This window comes from Phacochoerus africanus, chromosome 14 (genome assembly GCF_016906955.1).
Source record: "Phacochoerus africanus isolate WHEZ1 chromosome 14, ROS_Pafr_v1, whole genome shotgun sequence".
Lineage (NCBI taxonomy): Eukaryota > Metazoa > Chordata > Mammalia > Artiodactyla > Suidae > Phacochoerus > Phacochoerus africanus.
Genome location: NC_062557.1, coordinates 22,064,420 through 22,074,777, shown reverse-complemented (window position 1 = coordinate 22,074,777; position 10,358 = coordinate 22,064,420).

Genomic DNA, 10,358 nt, shown 5'->3' with positions numbered 1-10,358 from the left:
ATCCTGCTGAATAGCATTGAGAACTTTGTCTAGATACTCATGTTGCAACAGAAGAAAGGCTGGGGGAAAAATGTAATTGTAATGTATACATGTAAGGATAACCTGACCCCCTTGCTGTACAGTGGGAAAAAAAAAAAAGAAAATGGGAGCTAAAAAGCAATCACATTTATAAATAGCTAGTGTGGGTCGGACCCTCGGGCTTCCCCGGTGACATAATCTGGGACAGGATATCAGATGGGTACTAAACTCACTATCCAGGGCTCTGCCCTCTGGTTCCAGTTAGAATGTAGCTTATTAACTGGGTAAGTTTGTTCTTGTTTTTTCATGTATTATTATTAATTAATTTAAATTTTTTCTTTTTTAGGGCTGCTCTTGCAGCATATGGAAGTTCCTGGGTTAGGGGTCAAATTGGAGCTGCAGCTGCAGGCCTATGCCAGAGCCACAGCAAGGTGGGATCCGAGCTGCATCTGTGACCTGTGCCATAGCTTGCAGCAACGCTGGATCCTTAACCCAGTGAGGAGACCAGGGATTGAACCTGTATCCTCATGGAGACTATCTCACGTACTTAACCCACTGAGCCACAATGGAAACTCATTTCTTAAACATGTACTGAAGGGAGTTCCCATTGTGGCACAGCAAAATGGAGGTTAAGGATCCAGCATTGCTGAGAGCTCAGTGGGTTAAGGATCCTGTGTTGCCATGAGCTGTGGGGTAGGTCGAAGACGCAGCTCAGATCTGGCATTGCTGTGGCTGTGGTGTAGGTCTGTAGCTGTAGCTCTGATTCGACCCCCTAGCCTCGGAACTTCCGTATGCTGAGGGTGAAGCCCTAAAAATAAATAAATAAATAAATAAAATAAATAAAATCGTATTGAAGGATGGTTGATTTACCATGTGTTTAACTGGGTAACTTTGGCCAAGTTACTTAAGCTTTCTAAGCCTCAGTTTTCTTATCTATGAAATAGGGACTTAACTGTAGCCCCCCCCATGAAAGCCCTGGGAGGGTTAAGTGAGATAACGAACGTAAACACACTTAATATATTTCCTGCATAGAGTAAGTGCTCAGTAAATTGGCAACTGCTTGTATTGGTCAGGGTAGGCTAACTGGTGTAACAAGCCCGGAATATATCATGAGACCATAGAAAATCGTTTCTTGATCCTGTCATGGTCTCAGGAAATAGCAGGTTATTAGTTGGCCTCATCCAGACACCAGGCTGCTGACAGCTCTGCCATCTTTAATATGTGGCTTTCAAGATCATTTTGGCCATTGGCGTCCAGGCAGCGGAAGGGGAAGAGAAAGTGGAGAAGGCACATCAACTTCTTTTTTTATTTTTGTTTTTGGAGGTTCCTAGGCTAGGGGTCCAGTTGGAGCTACAGCTGCCGGCTTATGCCACAGGCACAGCAATGCAGGATCTGAGATGCGTCTGTGACCTACACCATAGCTCATGGCAACATCAGAGCCTTAACCTACCGAGTGAGGCCAGGGATCGAACCCACAACCACATGGTTCCTAGTCAGATTCGTTTCTGCTGCGCCACCATGGGAACTCCTGCATCAGCTTCTTAACTGTCTCTTCCACTGCCATTCTGTTGGTAAGAACTCATTGCATGGCCCCCTCTTAATGCCAGGGGTGCCGGGGACTCCATCCCCCCAGGGGGTGGGGTACTTCCCGGTCAACTCTCCGCTATGGAAGGGAAGAGGACTGGGTAAAAAAAAAAGATTTCTATCACTAGGATGGTAAGAGTAGTATTTCTATCCAGGGCAGAGAGTAGTTAGCGGGTGTGTATGGGGGTGGGGTGTGTGTGTGTGTGTGTGTGAAAACAGTGGGAGCCCAGGAAAGGGCATGATGTATTCTGACCTGGGGGTCAGGCAGTGGAGTCTGGGGATCAGGCAGTGGAGTCTGGGGGGACCCTGGAGGAGAGGCAGGACTTGCACTTGGGTGAGATGGAGAGAGCAGGGTGGGAAAGTCATTGTGGGCGGAGGGAATCCCAGGGCCTGGAGGCGAGAGGTGGGAAAGCTCAGGATGAGGTGGGGGGGGTCGGAGGCGGGAAGGGGTGGGGAGGTGTTGGCAACCCGCAAGGAAGGCCTGGAATGGCAAGATAAGGGGTGGAAGTTCAGAGTCCTGCATGGTCTTTCTGCAGTGGGGTCCAGGGGACTGGCGGCCGTGGAGACAAAGGCGTGAGAGACGGGGGATGGGAGGGAAGGAGAGAGGGAGGGGGTGGAGGACAAAAGTCTGGGGTTCACAGAGGAGAGGGCTGGAAGGGGGAGAGGAGAAGGAGGGAAGAGGGCCCCCCGATTGTGCCCTGGCAGCCCCCTTTCCTGGAGGTCCTCCCACCTGGAGCCCAGCTCCCCACCCCCTCCCTGCAGGGGGAGGTTGGATCTCCTCTTTTTCCTTTCTTCTCCTTCCAGGAAGGAAATGGCTCCAGATGCTGTGGGTGGGACATTCCTTGGCTTTGCTTGCTGTTCCCAGAGTTCTCCTGATTCCTGGTGTTAGAGCTGGCACCTGGCAGGAGCCTGGGAAAGGGGGCAGAGCCTCGCTCAAGAAAACCCCACACCCCAGGAGATCCGATTCTTGTTTTGAGCCACCCCAGCCCTCTAGGGGCAAGACCTGCTTCCGAGAGATGCTGTGACAGTTCGATTCCACGGGGCCCACTAGGCACTTACTGGGAGTGGACACCCCAAAAGATACACAGGGGAACAAGGCAGGACCCTGCATTCAGGAGCTCAGGAGAGATTAAGAGAAGAAATGTTCTTGAGAAAACTCGAGCTTCCCATTGTGGCGCAGCAAAAATGAATCTGACTAGGAACCATGAGGTTGTGGGTTCGATCCCTGGCCTGGTTCAGTGGGTTAAGGATCCGGCGTTGCCGTGAGCTGTGGTGTAGGTCGCAGACGTGGCTCCAATCTGGCGTTGCTGTGGCTGTGGCTGCAGCTGTAGCTCCCATTCGACCCCTAGCCTGGGAACCTCCAGAACCTCCATGTGCCACAGGTGCGGCCCTTAAAAAAAGGGGAGAAAAAAAAGAAAGTTATCAACTCTGTGAAGGAGACAAGTTCACATTAAAAGGGTACACGGAGGAAGTGGCATCTGTAATGAGTCACACAGGAGGCATGGGATTCTGACAGGTGATGGTGGCTGGGAGGGGGCTGCGGGGGGGGGGCGGGGGCGGAAATAGAGCCCGTGCAAAGCTGCCTCCCTGGGGGAACCCAGACTGCTCCAGTTTGGCTGAGACCAGAGGAGGGGCGGGAAGTCACAGAGACGCGGAGCCTGGGGAGGTAGGTGAGGGTCGAGGGAGGAGGGCCCGGAAGGGAAGTGTGGGATCATTGAGCAGGCAGTGGGCAGCCTTGAGAGGTTTTTGAGCAGAGGAAGGATAACAAGGGAGCTGGCAGCCCATTCTTCATGTGGGACATAGCTTCCCAGCTGTCCTCGCCTTGCCGTGAGACCCTCCAGCCTTGAGGGGGTGCAGGAGTCAGGCCTGGAGCACCACTGATCACTGTCAAGGGGACAGAGGACTTGGGAGCACAGAGACTCTGCTTCTGGCCCCCAGAAGCAAGTCAGGCTCACTTTTTATTTATTTAATTTATTTATTTACTTATTTATTTATTTAGGGCGACACCTGTGGCATATGACGGCTAGGAGTTGGAATCAGAGCTGCAACTGTCAGCCTGCGCCGCAGCCACAGCAACGTGGGATCTGAGCTGCATCCTTGACCTACACTGCAGCTGTGGCAACGCCAGATCCTTAACCCCCTGACGAGGCCAGGGATCGAATCCTCATCCTCATGGATACTAGTCATGTCCTTAACCTGCTGAACGACGACAGGATCTCCAGGTTCTTTTAAAGGACTGTGGTCCTGGAGTTCCCTCTGTGGCTCAGCAGAAATGAACCCAACTAATATCCATGAGGACGAGGGTTCAATCCCTGGCCTCGCTCAGTGGGTCGGGGATCCGGCATTGCCCTGAGCTGTGGTGTAGGTCACAAATGTAGTTTGGATCTGGTGTTGCTGTGGCTGTGGCGTAGACCAGCAGCTGTAGCTCCGATTCAATCCCTAGCCTGGGAACCTCTTAATGCCATGGGTCTGGTCCTAAAAAGCAAAAAAATAAAATGAAATGAAATAAAATGAAACAAAATAAAATAAAATAAAATAAAATAATAAAGGCTTGCGGTCCTGGAGGCAGTTTCAGTCCACAGGGAGGGTTTACCCAAGCGGCCCGGATTGCCTCTCAGCTTCAGTTCCCATCGGCTGTGGGACTCAGCATGTGGGTAGAGCCCTCTGGGCCTTGTTTTCCTCCAAATGACATGAGATAACAGCACCTGCCGCTCATGGCAAAAGGTGATAACCACATATACAATAAATATTAGCTTCCTAAATATGGGGCTTGCACCGGGTGGGGGAGGGGAGAAGATCGGACGCTGGATGCTGCCGACCCAGCTCAGCCTTGGAGAGGCCACCCCTGTTCCTTCTCATCCTCTGCCCGCCCTGGCTGGCGGGGAGCGTTGGCCCCTTCCCCAGCCGGGCTCCTCCAGCTGCCCCGCGGTCTGTGCCATTCTGGCTGGTGTTATGTCAGGCCCCCCAGAGCTCTGCAGCACCAGCGGCATGTGGGCTCCTAGGAGTGACAGTTTCTAAGGGAGTGGCAGTCTGAGAATGAGAATGCAGTGGGGCCCCCTGAATCCCTGGGGCCCCCTGAGAATCCTTGGGCTCCAGGCCCATGCTGCCACAGCCACGGGGTCCAGAAGAGGGGCAGGAATCCAGGTCACCAGCTGGTGCTACACAGGCTGGTTTGCCTTCTCTCTTTCCTTTTGTCAGCTTTCTCCAGGAGGCGAGAGAGTAGGCGGGAGCCTTCGGGAGGAAGGCTCATTTTGCCAGTTTTCATCCAGAGTTGGCGACGAGGCATGCGTTAGAGCCACCTACCTCCTCCAGCCGGTCTCCGAGTGAGAGCAAGCGGCCCCACGGCCTCGCCTCTCCAGACCTGCCAGGTGGTGGGAGAGACGGACAGATCTTGGGTCTCATTCTGACTCTGCTGCTTATTAGCTGGGTGACCTTGTGCATGTGATTGACCTCTTCTAGCCTCAGTTTCCTTGACCGTAAAATGGGAAGAATAACAATCCCAACTCACAGTGTTGAGGGAACCGAATGCGCTAATGGTTATTTAGCACATGACTGACACAGAGTGAGCCCCTTAAATTCAATTTTCTTCCTCCCCCCCCCACCCCGCTTCCTCCATCCTTCCCTCCGTCCTGCCTCCCTGCCTTCCTTCCTGGGGAAGATGATGGCTACCTTAAAAGCAGAGCTCTGAGATGGGAGACCCCTAGGTAAGTGGACCCCTGCCCCCCATCCCCGAATCCCAAGCCAGGAGAATGGAGAAGACAGGAAGCCGGGAAGTCCTGCCCAGGCGTAGGCGCCTGGGATGTGAGGCTCCTCCTGCACCCCTTGCCCTAAGAGCAGGGAGCTGAGACAAGCAGGAGAGGCCCCCTGAAGTAGGGCGGGAGGGGCGGAAATCAACTGGACCCATGCTTTCTCCTTCCTGCGGCCAGCTTCCCCTCTCAAGAGTAGACAGTCCAGATGTCCCATCCCACCCTCTGCCAGCCAGTGGAACCAGAGCCAGCAGCTAATTCGCACTGAGATGTTAACAACAAAAAAATGAATCAATGATATTCACACCCTGGGGTGTTGATAGCTGTTAATGGCTTTCCGGTTCAGCCAAACTGCCTTCTCACCAACCCAGCCCTCCTCCCTGAAGCCGGCTGGAGCTCAGCTGGAGTTCTGGTGGCCCGCAGGCAGCGGAGGTCCGAGAGTTTGGGCTCTAGTCTGGGGTCTGGGACAGGGCTAACCAGGCACACAAGCCAAGCTGCGGGGGCAGGCAGAACTGGAGCACTGGGTCACTTGCGTGATCTCAGCTTCTAGAGAGCAGGTGAGCCAGAAGGCTCAAAAAGTTTGAGCCAGACTGCATGAGACCTGTGTGTGGCTTTAAACAGGGAAGAGTCTGGAAGGTGGAAGGAGGTGGGGGTGAGAGGAAGGAGGGGGCCCGAAGCTTCTCCACATCCAGGAGGGGCTGTTGTATCCTGCCCACCTTCCACGTTACAAACATTCAACCTCATCTGATTTTTTTTTTTTTTTGGTCTTTTTAGGGCCACTCCCACAGCATATGGAAGTTCCCAGGCTAGGGGTCCAATCGGAGCTGCAACTGTTGGCTTAAACCACAGCCACAGCAACGCTGGATCCTTAACCTACCGAGTGAGGCCAGGGATGGAACCTACAATCTCATGGATACTAGTCAGGTTCTTAACCTGCTAAGCTACAAGGGGAACTCCTTCTGCGTTTCTAATAAGCTCCCAGGTGCTGTTGGTTCAGGGTTCTACTTTTAGGTGTGGCCCTAAAAAGACAAAAACAAAGAAAAACAACAACAAAAAAAACCCTTTATAAATGGCAGAATCTGGGCCCCAAGTATTTCTGAGGCCAGTGGGACTCTGGGTTTAGAGAAAGTACAGGGATGAGAGATTTATTTTTTTTTATTTTTTTGTACTTTTGCTTTTTTAGGGCCAAACTTGCTGCATGGGGAGGTTCCCAGGCTAGAGGTCCAGCTGGAGCTGCAGCTGCCAGCCTACACCACAGCTACAGCAACTCTGGATCCAAGCCATGTCTGTGACCTACACCATAGCTCACGGCAACACCAGATCCTTAACCCACTGAGCGAGGCCAGGGATCGAACCTGCACCCTCATGGATGCTAGTCAGATTCTCAACCTGCTGAGCCACAACGGGAACTCGGGGAAATGTTTACTTATTTATTTATTTATTTATTTTTGTCTTTTTGTTGTTGTTATTGTTGTTGTTGCTGTTGTTGCTATTTCTTGGGCCGCTCCCGCGGCATATGGAGGTTCCCAGGCTAGGGGTCGAATCGGAGCTGTAGCTGCCGGCCTACACCAGAGCCACAGCAACGCGGGATCCGAGCTGTGTCTGCAACCTACACCACAGCTCACGGCAACGCCGGATCGTTAACCCACTGAGCAAGGGCAGGGACCGAACCCGCAACCTCATGGTTCCTAGTCGGATTCGTTAACCACTGCGCCAAGACGGGATCTCCGGGAAATGTTTATTTAGCAAACATTTCCATCCAGGACCTCTCAGGTCCTTTGCGGGGCGGGATTGAAGCTCTTAGGGATCTGCAGGGGCCCGGCCCACAGCCTCACCCTTTGCCTCTGTGGACAAGCAGAGGCCCCCCAGAGACTCAGATCAGTTAGAGCTTCTGTCCCCCGGCAGGGGAGGGATGTCAGAGCAGCCGGGCCCACGCAGGAGCCCGCCCACCGCAGGTAAACACAGAGCTTTGAACCCCAGGAAGCTCCTGGCACAGAAGCTTCAGCCTCTCCCTTTCTCTCTCAGGGCTGGGTTCCTGTCAAGGAGACAGAGAAAGTTTCCACTGCGGGTGTGTGTGTGTGTGTGTGTACGCCACCCACATGGAAGTGCCCTATTATCTTTTCCCTTTTGCAGAAAATCAGGTCAGTGGTTTGATGGCTGTCACCAACCACATGGTGCAGTGAGGTGGCCCGAGCTGGCCTGGCCTCCGAAAGTGCTGACGGCCAAGGGTAGGAGGGTGAGGGGCTGGAGTCTGGGGCCGCCAGGTCCCTGCTGCTTGGCTCCCCAGGCCATGGGGTCCCCAGAAAGCAGCTGCCCACCTGGGAAAAGGCCATGGCCGGCCTCCCCTTGTCTCGATCTCAGCATTCCTCTCGCCTTCCTGCGGGCTGAGGCCTCCCTCCCAGGCGGAGTAATCGGGGAAACTCGACCCCCTGGCCTGTGGCAGGAGGGGGTGGGAAGCAAGGAGCCTGGGGTTAAACCGGGTGGGGGGTGGGAGTCTCTGCACTGGTAATAACGACGACAACAACAACAAGGGCAAGGACAAGGGCTCTGGCCCCCCCTCCTCCCAGCACTTTCACACCAGTTTCTTCACCTCGCCCACAACACAGCCTTGGAAGGGGAGCGAGTGGGAGGTATTGTTATGCCCTGGTGTTGCTGACGAGGGTGCTCGGAGTGAGAGTGAGGTCAAAAGCCTAGTTCAAAGGCGTGTAGACTCCAGCCTGGCTCGGCTCACCTTCTGCCGCCCCGCCCCCACCCGCCAGCACCTGGGCCCAGCTACCCCGGCAGAGGGGGGGGGCACAGGGACAGGGGCAGATGGGGCAGAAGAGCGAACTTTCCCTGTTGCCCTAGCAGGTGGCAGGAGGCCCAGCCCCAGCCGTCAGGAGGGCCAGGCTCAGCTGGATCGTCTCTCAAAGGGAGGCTGCCTGGCTGCCCTCATCACAGGACTCGACCGGGGAAGGACCTGCCTTCCCAGGTCCTAAGCCTGAATGGGATGGGGGACAGAGGGCCAAGCCTCTTCCAGGAAGGGCAGCCCCTCCATCCTCATCTCATCCGGTCCTTTAAGCCCACCACTGCCTTGTCCACCAGCCCCCCCACCCCCTGCCAGCTCCCCAAATCCTCTTCTCCCCAAATCCTTGTCTCTGTTCTGCTCTGGCTCCTGTGACTGTTTCCTCAGAGGCTCAAACAATAGAGGCTGATGATCCAACTGCTGAGAGCACACCCCCCCCCCCCCCCGCCATGGCCCGCCCGCCCCATGGCCAGAAATCATCTGTTACCCATCGCTGGGGCCCAGGCTGCCAGACTGAGACCTTTTTTTTTTCCTCCTACTTCTTACTGGAAATGAGCACCCCCCCCCCAAACGCCCCACCTCCCTCGGGAAGGTTCAAGGACTCATCTCTGGCTTTGCCTGCTCTGTGGGGCCCCTCTGCAGTGGGGAGGTGGGCAGGGGCTGGTGCCTGTGGCCACTCGGAGGTCCTTCTTGTGGGGTTGTCAGGGGGGAGCCTTGGTGTGACCTCGCCGGGGCAGCTCAGCCTCCCTGCCCTGGATGCAAACTCGCAGGAGTGGCTCGCTCTCCTCGAGGGTACGATGCTGACGTGGCACAGACCGTGCTGGAAATGACAGAGTGCCTTAGAGGGAAAAACAAACGGGGGTTTCAGTTCCCATGGAAACAGCATCTATTTGCAGTGGAGCCCGCGTCAGAGCTAGACGGCTCTGACCGGGTGCTCCGGTGGGGCGGAGGTGGACGTTGGAGGGCAGGGTCGTCTGTTTACTGCCTGGGACTCTCCCAGGACAGCAAGTCTGAAAGGGCGCCCTTACCTCTGGCTTTGACCAGCCCTCTTTCCGCAGCGGGGCTATGGGTCTGGGCATAGCTCGGCAATGCAGGGGGTTTTGGGCAGATTTCAGACTTATGAGTCAAAAGCGTGGGCAGACCCCCAAATTAGCCATTCATACATTGATTCCACAAATGTTTTTTGACCTATTCTATGCCAGGCACTGGGCTAGGCCAGCCAATCAGGAGTTGATCTGTACACGCTAAGTCTGGTGGTTGAAGCCGCCTTTCCTGGAAGGAACTGTGGTCAGAAGAGGGTACAGCTGGGACCTGTTGGGGACCACATGATATCAAAGCACACGGGGTAGCAATGCCACTCCCCTCACTCTGTGGCCAAAGCAAGTGATTTCTGTTCTCTTTTGTCCAGAGGAGCGACCTCCTTCCTCTCTGGGGGAAAGCTACCCTTAAAAGGTCAAGGCACGGGAGTTTTCTTGTGGCGAATTCTTTGGTTGCCTCAGAAGTTGGCCTTTCTATTTGGCACCAGCAGATAGAGGCCATGTTTTGGCAACACCCCCAATGGTAAGTCAACCCAGCTAACGGGCTGCAGGTGTCTGAGCTGGGTCATGTGTGTGCCCTAGTGAGTGGGCCCTAGTGAATGCCCATGAAGATGGGGGGGCATGTATGGGTGTGCAGGGTATGTCCTCTCCAACATAAATATTTGTGTGCTTCTTTTTTTTTTTTTTGGTCTTTTTAGGGTGACCCCCATGGCATATGGGGGTTACCAGGCTAGGGGTCAAATCGGAGCTATAGCTGCCGACATACACCACAGCTTGTGGCAACATTGGATCCTTAACCCACTGCCAGGGATCAAACCTGCATCCTCATGGATACAAGTAGGGTTCTTAACCTGCTGAGCCACAACAGGAACTCCAATATTTGCGTGCTCCAGTCACAGCAACTAGGGATCGGAGCTGAGTCTGCAACCTACACCACATTTCCTGACAACGCTGGATCCTTAACCCACCAAGCAAGGCCAGGGATCGAACCTGCATCCTCATGGATGCTAGTCAGAGTCTTTAACCACTGAGCCACGACAGGAACTCTTAAACACCTTGTGCTTCCTAAACATCTTGTAAATGCATGTACTGTGAATGCCTACCTAGCTGCAGGACCAGCTACAGTGCTTGCAGGGCCCAGCCCCAAAGGAAAATGCTGGGTCTCTTGTTCAAAAATTATTAAGAATT